Below are 15,592 nucleotides of genomic sequence, written 5' to 3' on the forward strand. Positions count from 1 at the left end.
TATGGCTTTTCAGTTTCTAAGCCTTAAATTCCCTTTTCTGAGTAGAAACAAATAATGAAAAAGTACATATTTTAAAATTATATTCTCATAAGTGACAAAGTCAAGGTAGTAGAGAACAATGTACATTTTACCATTTTTGTGGGGTTTTTGAAAGTCTGAATAGTTTTTCTTTAACAACACAAAACTATGTGCTGCAAGCAGTGGTCTATGAGAGGGACCTTAGGGCACCAGTGAGAATCAGTGTGATATAGAGATTTATTTTTCATTGAATACAGTTTGTACTTTTCAATTTTAAATCATGTGTATGTATAGCTATTAAAAGTAAATAAAATTCATTAATTATATTTATAGATGTATTTGAATTCTACACAGAGACAGAAAAAAAGTGTGTGTGTATGTGCGTATGTGTGTCTGTGTCTGAGAGAAAGAGAGTTATTCTAAGAAATTAGTTGGTATGATTTTGGAAGTTGGCAAGTCCAAATTTGCAGTGTGGGCCAGCAGGCAAGAAACCCAGGAGAACTAATGGTGCAGATGAAATACAAAGGCAATGTATTGAATAATTCCCCCTTGCTCAAGGAAGCCAATCTTTTGTTCTATTCAAGCCTTCAACTGATTAGGTGAAGCCCACCCACACTATAAAGGACAATCTGCTTATTCAAATTATAAATGTTAAGCTCATCCAAAAACATTCTCCAAGTCGACCCCAAAAATTATCAAAATAGCTATTTAGACACAGTAAACACACATTAAAAAAAACTTGTACAAAAAAATATTCACAGCAGTTTTACTCAGAATAGACGAATCTGGAAACCTCTCATTTTTCCATCAGTAAGAGGATAAAAAAAATGAATAGTGGTACACTTATAAAGTGAAGTACTACTTATCCATAAAAAGAAACAAATTCCCTATCCACACCAACATAGATTAGTCTCAAAAACATTAAACTGAATGAAAAAGGCTTATATAAAAGAATATATAAGGTGTGTTTCCATTTATATAAAGATCTAAAACTGGCAAGACTGGGCAGCCCTGGTGGCTCAGTGGTTTAGCGCTGCCTTCAGTCCAGAGTGTGATCTTGGTGACCCGGGATCGAGTCCCACGTCGGGCTCCCTGCATGGAGTCTGCTTCTCCCTCTGCCTGTCTCTCTCTCTCTCTCTCATGAATAAATAAATAAAATCTTTTTTTTTGTTTTTAATAAATAAAATCTTTAAAAATAAATAAATAAAACTGGAAAGACTAATCTCGAGCAGAAAAGAAAAACAGAAGGGTGTGTGAATCTGAGGGCAGGAGAGTAGGTATTGAGGAGGATAAGGCATGAAAAAACTTTCCAGTGTAATAGAAAAGTCCCATACCTTTGCGGCACCTGGCTGGCTCAGTTGGTTAATCATCTGCCTTTGGCTCAGGTCATCATCTCAGGGTCCTGGGACTCAAGCCCCACATCTGGCTTCCTGCTCAACAGAGAGTCTACTTCTTCCTCTGCCCCTCTTGTCACCCATGAGCGCTCTCTCTGTCTCAAATAAATAGAATCTTTTTTTAAAAAGTTCTATATCTTGAAAGAATTGTGGTTTCACAGATGTATGCAAATTCCAAACTTATTGAATTGTACACTAAATTTTTTTGCATATAGTTATATAAAAACTTTACCTTAAAAACAATAAACAAATGTTGAACACCAGTTAATGATATGTATGCTGAAGTATTTAGAAGCACCTAAACACTTCACCATGCATATCATTAAGTAGATTTTAATATTTATTTATAGCCCACAACCTACTTTAAAATGCATCAAAAAACTTAAGTGGATGTTGGTAAACAATGGGACAGATAGTTATGTGAGAAAGCAAATACAGTAAAGTTAATCAAGGAATATATGTGGTAAATATATAGGTATTCACTGTACCCTTCTATATTTTTCTATGTATGAAACTTTTTATAATAAAGTGTTGGGAAAAAAATAAAATGTAAATGATTATTTGTAAAAGTATCTCCCTAGGCATTCAACATAACTGATCCCCTTTTGGAAAAAATGAAAACTCATTTTCCTAATTAATTTACATTTCAGTAGAAAGCATCTACAAGGAAAAACTGTAATAAAGTTTTCATCTAACTCTTTCAACTGCATTTTTTTATGTAGAGCAGAAGCAAAGTATAATAAAAACTAAAGCATTGCTTGTTAGGAAATCCACATGATTAGTCCCTTCAACCAGGCATGAAAGGAAGAATTTTAAAGGAGGGCTCATGAGGCTCCTATCTCCCTGTCCAAAATGTATTATTACAACTTTTGCTATTAGAACTCTAGACCTAGGAGCCACGAGACATATTACTGGAGCGTGATAACAAAGCATCCCTTGCATCACTGAAATTCTCCAGTTGATGGGCTCAGAGTACTTCCAATAGAAGAGTGATACCTATCAACACTTTTGTTTGGTCTCTGATTATAATAAAATGAAGGTCTGGCTTCTCACCACAAGTTTTATAACAATTTGTATAAACAAGTCAGTGACTTTGCAAATTAAGGGTTGAGAAAAGAAATAGTAAAACTTCTAAGTTTCCAGTGGCAATTTCAGAGGTAGAATAAAAACATTGCCTATATCTGAATGACTTCTATTAAGTTAATAACTCTGCACTAATTATAGTGAACCATAAATATTTCCTATTATTATCAGGTAAGGACTCCATTATCTCTTCTAAATTGGAGACTTCTGGATCTCCATCCACTTTTGCTTCTCTCCATAGGGTCCACTTCCATAGCGTCTTCACTCAAATGTACATACATTAATGCACATAGACATAGCCTAGTAATGTTGAAAAAGTATTTTCTAATAATACTTCAATGCCGAGGACCTGGGTGGCTCAGTTGATTAAGCATCTGACTTTGGCTCAAGTCATTATCTCAGGGTCTTGGGATCGAGCCCCAAACCAGGCTTTGCACTCAGTGGGGAGTCTGCTTCTCCCTTGCTTTCTCTCTCTCTGCCCCTCCTCATGCTTTCTCTCTCTCATTCTCTCAAATAAATAAAATCTTAAAAATGATATTAATATTTCAATGCCTTTTACTCACTTGGTGCTTTACATTTCAATATGCTTTAGTAATAGTCATCCACTAAGACTCTGTCTCTGCAAGCATTAGTTCTCAAATCATTGTTCAAATAGAGCAGCATTAAAATCACTGGTGGTGTATTTTAAAACCAAGTTTATGAGAATGACCCTACAACTCCTCAAAGAGAAAGACAGAATTCTGCAAGATGATGCCCAGAGACAACTCAAGAAAGTTCAAGAATCACAGGGTTCTTAATAATTATGTCTGTTCTTTGGCATGAGACTCTTGACTGTGATTATCACCTGGGTTCCAGCTAGTTAAGACAATTATTCATAACAATACATGTAGGACTTTTGAACTTTTGAATTGAAAAAAGGGGGGAGGTAATTGAAAATACTTTAATGTCCATAATGGAATGGTTTTACTAGAGCATGTGTGTATGGAAAAAGAAAGGGACATAAGTACAGACTGTGGAAAAAATAGGCAATAATTAGAGTAATATTTAACATGGTTCTGGTTATAATGCCTAATCCCTTTTTTTTTGGTAGCAATCAGTGATAATATTAATCAAATGAATTTAAAAATAGATCTTTGTTTGGTCATAATCTTTCTTTTTTTTTCTTTGTCATCCTGGGTCACTCTTCTTTATATCTGATTTCCAATGGAATAGCAGCTTCATTATGGCAGCTAAGAAATTTCAGTATTGGGAGACAATTATCTATAGATCTCTTGTATTTCTCTACATATCTTATAAGCAGAAACCCTGACTATATGATTGTTCTGAGCTATATTTTCATGAATGTTTGCACAACAAGCAACCTTGAAGGATATAGTGTCTTCCTTGAGAGCAACAGGAAGGATTGCTTAGTGCCCAGTATAAAAGATACATGTTTCCTAAGTTCAAGGTTTCTTTCCTGTAATACAACCCATCACATGTACAAGTGTCACCGGGCCCTCTTCACATCACCTTGCGGGAACTGGGGCTTAGGGCATCAGTGCATAAAAAGACTGATTCTCTGGCTACTGTGTAATTAATTGTCTTTTCTCTCTAATCCAGAAGTTATTTGTTTTCTTTCATCATCTGTGGTAGGGTAATTTACTAGCTTAAAGGTAAGGTAAAAATCCCACGTGCTTCAGTTTTAACAGGGAACTGCATAACATTTTCCATTTCTCTCTTACTAAAAGTTCAGACTAAGCAGCAAGCCCTTGAAAACCCTATTTGTATAATTCTAGTTATCTCTATTGGTAACTTACAAAGTTGCAAGATTCTTTCACTGTGTAGAAAGTGTTGAAAACACTTCTACAAATGTGTGTCATCCCTGTTCTAACCACGTCTACACTGTCATATTTTGTGTCTCATGAGAATTCTGATTTGTGTTCTACTATAGAGATGGGCTGGCATTTTATATCACAATGGTCTCTATATATGGAGCAATTTTCAGATCAAATCTGAACTTAAACATATTCTCCCAGTGATTTTATGATTGATTTTTTTCAGTGTATCAAATAAATCTGACCATAGTTACCTGTGCGAGTGGAAAGGAAGGGAGATTGTAGTGTTTCCTTACCAATTTTATCTCTGTAGTCATACAGACTTCAAAACATTTTTATTTTGTTCTCTGTTTTATGTAAGCATAGTATCATAGACTTAATTTTTTAAGCTTTTATTTATTCATGAGAGACACAGAGAGATAGAGAGGCAGAGACACAGGCAGAGTGAGAAGCAGGCTCCAATGCAGGGAGCCTGACACGGGACTCAATCCCGGGTCTCCAGGATCAGGTCCTGGGCTGAAGGCAGCGCTAAACCACTGAGCCACCTGGGCTGCCCCATTGACTGAAATTTTAAAGTTGAAAAAGATTTAAAAGTCATCTCTGTGCTACATTCTACACAAAGCAGATACACAAAATATAAGTAGACTTTGCTTAATAATTTACAGTGATGGGAGCTTATGGAATTCACAGGAAAGGGCCTATCATGATTGGGTTGAATATTTAGAAATGTCTTCTTATACTAAGTATCTATCACTTATCCTAATCACCTACACCCATATTTCTATGACCATCCTCTGGAGCCTCCACTGAATTTATCTATCCACTCTCAGATATCACAAGCAATTTCCTCCCCAAACTAAACTTAGCCTATTATTTTTCAAATGGTCTGACTTCAGAAATCTTTGCGTATTCTGGCAAAACCTGTACTAAAATGTACTTCATATGCACTCATCCTACAATAGCCTAATAGCAACACTTAACACTGTGCTCATCTTTTTTTCTTTTTCTTTTTCTTTTTCTTTTTTTTTTTTTTTTTTGTGCAGTGTATCATATTGTTGATTTATATTATGGTCACAGTTAACTAGAAATGTCAGGTCTTTTCGTATGAATTCCTGACAAACCAAGTTTATCACATGTTAAATTCACACAATTGATTTTTTTCTTTTATCTAAAGTAATCAAAAAGCACTGTGCTAAATTACTTTTGTGGGTTTTAATCCATTTTCTATCCTCTTAGGATTCTTTTTGAATGTTTTTTCTGTAATCTAAACTATTGGTAGCTTTTTCAAAATTTGTCACTAAAAAATCTGAAACAAATGCCTTTCAACCTTTATCTAAGTTATTGATTAAAACATCAGTACAGGACCAGTAACAGAACCCTTTGATCTTTAGCTTTCCCTCATAATTGACATGATTCTTAAGATCCTGGGTTTTTTTGTATGTGGTTGCTTAAAAGGTTTTAAATTTACCTTTCTATATTGTCAGCTAGGATTTATTTAGTTATCTCATCCCCAAAGTTAGAATGACTTTAGAAAATTTAATGTACCTTGCTAAAATTTGGGGAAAATATTTTATTAATGTTTATTATAAAATGTATAAATATTTATTGTAGAAAATTTCAAAATCACATGGAAATATAGAGTGCAATTGGCCCTGGTATAATGGTGGCTATCAAAATCAGAATAAAAAAAAAATCAGAATAGACCCACATAGTCTGCAAAATAACAAATAGATAAATGAAGAAGTACAGATAAAACCATACAAAACACACAGCTTCAGTATTATTAGAAAACAGAGACTACTACAAGTTTTCATTACCTATATGTAGAGAAATCAAGATTAAATGCCAAAATAGCTACTATTAGACTTCCGACTATCACCTGAAGAACAAGTGTATGGAGAACAAGGCTAAGACTGAGGCAACTGCATAGAAAACAGGAAAAGAGAAAAGGGGGCATGGACAAAGCAAACATAAAATTACCACAGAAAAATCCAACAATGAACACAGGTCTAAAACCTGATAGGTGAAAGTACTAGATGTGGCAAAAGATTTGAAAATACATAGGTCCTGAGATGGTAGTCTTGGACAGACCTCCAGAGAACATTTCTGGAGGAGAAGCAGATAAGTAGAAAGGAGAAGATATCCTTTTAAACTAATAGCGAAGGCAAAAGAAAGAGTAAAGAGAAAAAATAGATCTCTTGAAATTAAAACAAAAAAGACATATGAATTCTTTCCTTGCACCACCCCAGCCATATAAAAGATATCTATTTAACACAAGTAACTTCATCCTAGCTGCACGTCAGACAAGAAAAAGAAATGAGGCATTCATATTAGTAAGAAACAAGTTAAACTGTCACTTTGTGCAGATAACAAAATACTACATCTAGAATACCCTAAAGACTCACCAAAAAACTAGTACAAGTAACAAATGAATTCAGTAAAGTTGGAGGATACAAAATTAATACCCAGAAATTAATAGCACTTCTACATACTAATGATGAAGTAGCAGAAAGAGAAATTAAGAAAAACTGCATTTATAATTACACCAAAAAAGAATAAAATACCTAGGCAACTTAACTAAGGAGGTAAAAGACCTATACTCTTAAAACTATAAAACATCGATGAAAGAAATTAAAGATGACACAAATAAATTTAAAGATATTCTATGCTAATGGATTGGAAGAATTAATATTGTTAAAATGTCTATACTACCCAAAGCAATCTACACATTCAATGCAATCCTAATCAAAATACGAACAGAATTTTTCACAGAACTGAAACAAATAATTCTAAGATTTGTATAGGTTTCTAGCCAAAGCAATTTTGAGAAAGAACAACAAAGCTGGAGGTATCACAATTGCAGATTTCAAGATACACTACTAAGCTGCAGTAATCAAAACAGTACAGCACTGGCACAAAAATGGATATATTTATCAGTGGAATAGAATAGAGAGCCTAGAAATATACCCACACTTACACAGTCAATTAATCTATGATAAAGGGGAAAAATGGGAAAAAGACAATTTCTATAATAAATGATGCTGGGAAAACTGAACAGCTACATACAAAAGAATGAAACTGGACCGCTTTCTAACACTATACAAAAGGTAAACTAAAAATGGATTAAAGACCTAAATGGGAGACCCAAAATTATAAAAATTTAGAAGAAAACACAGGCAGTAATTTCTTTGACATCAGCCATAGAAACATGTTTTTAGATATATCTCCTCAGGCAAGGGAACCAAAAGCAAAAATAAATTATTGGAACTACATCAAATTAAAAACCATCAACAAAACAAAAAGGCAACCTAATGGGTGGGAGAAAATATTTGCACATAATATAACCAATAAGGGGTTAATATCCAAAATATAAGGAACTTATTCAACTACACACACACACACACACACACACACAATCAAATTTAAAAATGGGCAAAGGAGCTGAATAGACATTTTTTCAAAGAAGACAAACAGAAGCCAACAGCACATGAAAAGACGCTCAACATCACTAATCATTAGGGAAATACAAACTCATCACACCAGCCAGAAGGGCTAGCATCAAAAAGACAAGAAGTAACAAATGTTGGAGAGGATATGAGGAAAAGGGAATCCTCGTGCACTACTGATCAGAATGTAAGTTGGTGCAACTACTGTGGAAAACGGTATAGAACTTCATCAAAAAGTTAAAAATTTGGAATGGAATATCACATGATGCAGTAATTCCACTACTGGGTATTTATCCAAAGAAAATGGAAACACTAATTCCAAAAGATATAAGTATTACTGTGTTTATTCCAGCATTATTTACAGTAGCTAAGATATGTAAGTAACTTAAGTGTTCATTGATAGATGAATGGATAAGAATGATCTTGTGATATATATATATACACAATGGAATATTATACCACCATACGGAACAGGAGATTTGAAATTTGTGGTAACATGGGTGGATCTCAAGTGGAATAAACCAGACTGACAAATATAAATGGCATATGATCTCACTCAAAGTGGAATTCTAAAAAATTAATGAATAAATAAACATACTCAGAAAAAAGGGCAGACAATTAAAACATAATCTGGGCAGGAGCAGTTCTTCCACAGAGCAGACAGACTTCAAAGCATCAATTAAAAAGAAAAATCTTCAATTAATTTGGGGGAAAATGATAAAACTGAATGAACAGATAAAGGATAGCAATATAGAAATTAAAATTTTTATCAAAATGCATAGTATATAACTGAAAAATACAGTTAACAGAAAGTTAAAACTCACTAGATGAGAAGTAAAAGCTGATTGGTGGATTTCACTTGACTTTGAGACTTACACTACAGCAAAGTAAAAAAGAGGTTTTAGCCTTAAAAAAGGATATTTACCTGAATGGAACAGAAAAGAAGATTCAGAAGCAGACCTAGATATTTATGAGTAATTGGGTTTTTACAAAGGCACAGAGGTAATTCCATGAGGGAAAGGATTAATTTTTCAGCCAATGGTGATTACATGACTGGATATCCATCCACTAAAAAAGTAGACCTCAAGTTTTACCTCACATCATACACAAAATTAATTCAAAATAACATATAAATAATTCATGGCCTTATTGTAAAAATTAAAACTATAAAAATTCTAGGAGAAAGAATAGAAGGCAACTTATGATCTTTGATGAAGCAGGACTCAGATTCCTTGGACAAGAACTAGGAAAAAGGAAGCATAAAATTAAAAATGGATAAAGTGGATTTCATCAAATTTTTAAATGCCCAGTTTTCAAAAGATACTCCTAAGGAAATTAATAGGCTGCACAGACTGGGAGAAAAATATTAACAATACATATATATATAATAAAGGAGTTGTATGCAGAAAATAGAAAAAACTTTACAACTCAATAACGTGAACACAAAAAACTCCCCAAAACTGGGAAAAGATCTGATCAGAAACCTCACAAAACAAACCATAAGAGTAGCAAGTAATTACATGAAAAGGTGTTCAACAGCATTAGACATCAGGAAAATGCTAATTAAAACAATTAGACACCCCTACAGGCCTACTAGAATGACTAAAGCAAAAAGCAAATGAACAACAAAAAACTGAAAAGACAAAGTATTGACAAGGAAAAGGAGCACCCAGAATACTTATACACTGTTGGTAGTAATGTAGAGTGGTCCAAGAACTTTGCAAAATAGTTTGACAGTTTCTTATAAAATTAAATGTGCACTTACACTTACAAGATCCAACAATTCTACTCCGATTTACACAAGAGAAAGAAAAGCATATGTGCACACAACATTTTTACACAAATGTTCATAGAGGGCTTAGTATTAATAGCTAAAAAGTGAAACAGCACATTGTGAAACTCATAAATTGTGATATATCCATAAAATTGAATACTACTGATCAATAAACAGAAAGAAACTACTAACACATGATATGGATAAATTCTAAAGCCATACTGAGAAAGAGAAACAAGATAGAACAGAAGCCAGACACAAGAGTTCATACTGCATGATTCCATTTACATGAAATTATAGAGAAGTCAAATTTAATCTATAGTGATGAAATCAAATCAGTACTTGCTTACAGCCAGAATAGAGTTTTGGCATGTTACAAATGTGTTGGTGGAAGGTATTGACCAAAGTGGGGCACGAAGAAACCTCTTTCAGTTATGAGAAAGTCTTATATCTTGATTGTGACATTTGTTACATGGTTTGTACAAGTGCATATGTTGTCAAAAATCATCATATTCTACATTTAAAATGGTTAATTGGATTATTCATTTTGGGGATGCTGAGTTATATAAATTCTTTATATATTTTGGATACTAACCTGTTATCATATAAGTCATTTGCAATGATCCTCTCCCAACATGCAAAAAAATATTACAAAAATGGGCAGAAAACATGAATATAGTTTTCCAAAGAAGGCATCCAGATGGCCAACAGACATATGAAAAGATTCTCAATATCACTCATTATCAGGAAAATACATATCAAAACTGCAATGAGACATCACTCCACACCTGTCAGAATGATAAAAATCAACAAAACAAGAAACAAGTGTTCATGAGGATGTGGAAAACGGGAACCCTCTTGCACTGTTGGTTGGAATGCACACTGATGCAGCCATTCTGGTAAACAGTATTGAGATTCATTAAAGGTTAAAAACAGAGATGCCTGGGTAGCTTAGTCGGTTAAGCGTCTGCCTTCTGCTCAGGTCATGATCCTAGGGTCCTGGAATCAAGCCCCTCATTGAGCTCCCTTCTCCCCCTGCTTGTGCTCTGTCAAATAAATAAAATCTTTTTTTAAAAAAAAAGGGTTAAAAACAGAACCACCTTACAATCCAGCAATCACACTACTAGGTATTTACCCAGGGAATACAAAAACAGTAATTCAAAGGGATACATGCATCTTGATGTTGTATTATTTACAGCATTATTTACAATAGCCAAATTATGGAAATGGCCTGGATCCATTGATTGATGAATAGACAAAGAAGAGGTGTGGTATATATATATATATACATATACATATATATATATATATATATAAGAATATTACTCAGCCATCAAAAATAATGAAATCTTGCAATGATGTGGATGGAGCTGGAGAGTGTTACGCTAAGCAAAATAAGTTAGAGAAAGACAATTCCATATGGTTCACTCATATGTGGATTTAAGAAATAAAATTTAATAAGCAAAACAAATGAGCAAAGGATAAAAAAAAAAAAAGAGGTAAACTGAGAAACAGACTCTTAACTATAGAGAATAAACTAATGGTTACCAGAAAGGAAATAGGTGGGGGGATAGGTTAAATAGGTGATAGGAAATAAGGAGTGTTTTTAGCATGATGAGCAATGGATGATGTATGGAATTGTTGAATCATGAAATTGTACACCTGAAACTAATATATGTTACCTAACTGGAACTCAAATAAAATTTTTTAAAATGGTTGAATCTTACATAGGTACGTACATGTAATTATACATAAGAATCAGGACAAAAAAAAAAACTATAGTCAAAGAAAATTATCTTAGAATTAAAAAAAAAAAAACTCTGCTTCTACATATTAGAAAGGTCCACTGAGTTTCTGGAATAGTTGATTTGAAATTCTGAACTTCATGACATACGCTAGTAAAACTATTACAATTTACTTTTTTAAAGATTTTATTAGAGACACACAGAGAGACAGAGACATAGGAAGAGGGAAAGCAAACTCCCTGAGGGGAGTCTGATGTGGGACTTGATCCCAGGACCCCAGGATCATGACCCAAGCCAAAAGCAGATGCTCAACCCCTGACAAACCCAGGTGCCCCAAACTATTACAATTTAAAATTAAAAACAAGAAGTCTTAGGATTTATATACCCTAAGACCAAAGTAAGAAAATGATATTGGGATCAGACCTTTCAAACTCAACCTACAAAGCAAGGCTGTAGTGGAACAATATTTTTAAGAAACTTGGGGATCCCTGGATGGCTCAGCGGTTTAGGACCTGCCTTTGGTCCAGGGTGTGATCTTGGGGTCCTGGGATTGAGTCTCACATCAGGCTCCCTGCATGGAGCCTGCTTCTCCCTCTGCCTGTCTCTCTCTCTCTCTCTCTCTCTCTCTCTCTCTCTCTCTCTCTCTCTCTGTGTCTCTCATGAATAAATAAACAAAATCTTAAGGAAAAAAAAAAGAAGAAGCTCATGGAAAAGGAACTGCGATCCAAGGGTTTTCTATCCAAGTAAGCTACTGTCCAACTGTCAAGGCCACAGACAATGATATATGCCTGAAATAGACACTTGTCAAGAGTCTTTCTGGATGATCTTCATCCAACCAAAAGATAATGTAAATTTTTTTGGCAAAAGGTTGGACAGTGAGCAATCAGTATATTTAACTTTGGTGTAAGACCAAAGTCAAGATAGGGAAAAGGTGAAAGAAAAGCATGTAAACATGATCTCACAAAGTGCAAAGAATTCCACTTTAAAATGAATTTTTTAAATGGAGTAAAAATGGGAAAAATAAAATAAGTTGACTGGAGTAAAAAAAATTCTAAACTGACAAACTGAATTTAAAAAGATAGGTAAGAACAAAAGGATTAAAGGTGCTAGGAAAGATAAAAAATAAAAAGATGATTTTTATAACGAATAAAACAAAATGAGTCCTTCCCATATACTAAAAGAATTTTTTAAGAAAAGATAATTTTGTGAGAAAAAAAAGTCATACAAGGCTTTCCAGAAATATTCAATGTTAACAAAAATTCCTTCCAAACTCTCCTCCCCCACGCCCTCTCTCTTTTTTCTCACTTGCTCTTGGCTCTCTTTTTTGTGTATTTTCAGTACAAACTTTGACTGTTGGATTGTATTTTCATTTAATATTTCATCATGAGCATTGTCCATGCCAACAAATGTTCATGGAAAAAAAACATGATTTTTAATAGATTCTTATATATTCCATATAATGGATAAATCGGTATATTTGTTCTGAAATCGTACTGGCACATTCTGTATTTGTGATCAAGCATGCATCCATTATTTGATCATTTAACATGCATTTATAAGATGTCTGTTGTATACAATACATCTATGAGCAGGATAGATGTATTCTCTGCATTCCTTGGAAGGCCCATTAGTTATATATTAATATGTGGAATTAATGCTAATAATCGGGAAACTGAGAGAGCTGTGGGAGCATGATTTAAGGGGATTTTTCTCAATCTGGGTATAAAGTCTAGGCCTACTTTAGGCACCCCCGTGGAAGGATGTGAAGCTTTAGATGAACTGTGAATAATGTGAAGTGGACCGGGAACAGGAGATGGGGGTACCATTTGGTTAAACTTCTTTGTCTCCATTTTTCTATCACTTTTAAAGGTTGCTTTTTTCTTTGACTTTTTTCCTCTCTCTAAACTAGACTATATTTACTTTTTATTTTTAGAAGCCTTGAAACTGCTTTAATTCCAGTATAATTAACATAACAGCGTTATATTAATTTCCAGTGTACAATAGAGTGATTCAACAATTGTATACATCGTTCAGTGCTCATCATAAGTGCACTCTTAATCTCCTTTATCTATCTCACCCACAGAAGCCTTTATATAGTTTTTATAAAACATGTTGAACCTCTTCTTTTCTCTAATCATAGTGTCTTCATTCTTCCTCCTACAGAGGTGAGAAAGTACCTAACTTTGTTTCCTTCTCCTCCTTTATCAGTTTTGTTGTTATGAGCTAGAACTTTAGATTCAAATTTTATGAATAATAATATCTTTCATTGTATATCTTCTTCAAAGAATCTAGATGCTTGCTCTATTTTATAAACATTTTAATGTCTCTTAACTTTGTGTGTAATTGGTTATTTCTTTCTGGGATAATGAAACATTATAAAACTAGTGGTGATGGATGCACAATTTATAAATATATAAAAAGTCCTTGAATTGCATACTTCGGGTGGATTATGTGGTTGCAAATTATATCTCAATAAAACTGCACAAAATGAATCAGCTTGTTATTTTCACTGTTCAGTAGCCTATTATTTGCTGAAATTTATCTTCTTTTTTTTTTTTTAATTTTTATTTATTTATGATAGTCACACACACACAGAGAGAGAGAGAGAGAGAGGCAGAGACACAGGCAGAGGGAGAAGCAGGCTCCATGCACCGGGAGCCCGACATGGGATTCGATCCTGGGTCTCCAGGATTGCGCCCTGGGCCAAAGGCAGGCGCCAAACCGCTGCGCCACCCAGGGATCCCTATCTTCTTTTTTGAAACCAGAAGCATTATTTGCTAATCTCCAGGCTTTGGGCATCTCTCCTCTTCGTTGTGGTTTCAAATTCAAAGTATGAACTAGATGAAAATCATAGCATCCATAAGAATTTCACTCTGTCCTGGGTGGATATAATAATATGGATTTAAAAATCACTTCCAATATTTACATTTTATTCTACTTTGCTTTTATCTGTGTCTCTGATGTCTCATGTTCTGCCCTCCTCACACCTTCAGCCCTCAGCCAAATAAACTATTATGAATGCATCTGATCAATTGTTTTGCATTGCATAAAGGCTTACACTGTGACCCCAGGAAACATCACAATGACAAAAACCCTTAAGTCGAAGATCAGAAGTTCTAATGATGAAATTTAAGGCAACAGAAGAGATAAGAGAGCACTCAGAATACAGAGATTCTCAAGTACTGTAAAACCAGGACATGTGTGGGTTTATGGCCATGCATCCTGCTAAGGCTGGCTTTTGAGAGCCCCTGGTTTACAATTCTACCCTTTGCACTATAATTCTGAAGGTCATTAAGGCTGGTTTTTCACCAAGGACTTCCTCTTGCCTAATCTGGGTATGTTTAAGATTTATTTATTTTAGAGACGTGGGAGGAGGGACAGAGAATCCTCAAGCAGACTCCCCACTGAGCCCTGAACCTGGAGCCTGGAGCCTAATACAGGGCTTGATCCCAGGACCCTGACATCATGATCTGAGCCAAAATCAAGAGTCAGTCATTTAACTGAGGGGCCCTGCCTGGGATAGGTCTAATGACACCTTTATCCTCAGCTTGGTTTTTCCCTCTCCCTCATGGGCTTCCCCCTGCAAACTGTAGATGGAAGATGTTTAAGGCCAATGCCACGAGGAGAGTAGTTAAGTTCAAAGCATTCTTTTTCATTCATATTGTTTTATTGAAACCTTTTATGAACCCTGTCATTTTCTTCTCTTTATCTAAACTAATGTTTCAAATACTTAAAATTTCAGATGAGACGTTTATGAAGCCTTAGAAAGAAAATATAAGAAAAATACAACTGGAGAAAACATGCTTTTTAAAGATTACCTGTGTTCTTCTGGGAATTCTTCTCAGTAACTAGAGGAGGAGGACAACAAAAAGCCATATAAAGATGTTTTTAAATTAACTCAGCACTACTCACTGGCATCTGTGGAAATGAAGTCAACAGGCCTGACACTTCCCAGTGAGCACCAGCCTCCTTAGAGACTAAAAGAATGAAAATAGAATCTAGGACTTTGGAGGGGCCTTCTAAGGTCCCACCATCCACTGCCCTCCAGTTCTATCCAGTAATAAGGGCTATATAAACACAGTCCTCAAATCATTTTTTGGAGGAAAACAAATGGAACTTTTTTTTTTCTTCCAGGTAGTCTGTTGCTATTTAACAACACTAACAATGAAATGTTTAGCTATTTTTGGACTATTTTAACACTCCTTGGCTTCAACATAGCCTTCATTCTTGCTCCTCTTGTGTCCAGTGGAAATGAAAGTTTATCATCTTTTCAATGTGCTTTATTGAGGATTTTCAAGCAAAGTCATCTATCTTTCTG

This window comes from Canis lupus, chromosome 15, assembly GCF_048164855.1.
Source record: "Canis lupus baileyi chromosome 15, mCanLup2.hap1, whole genome shotgun sequence".
Lineage (NCBI taxonomy): Eukaryota > Metazoa > Chordata > Mammalia > Carnivora > Canidae > Canis > Canis lupus.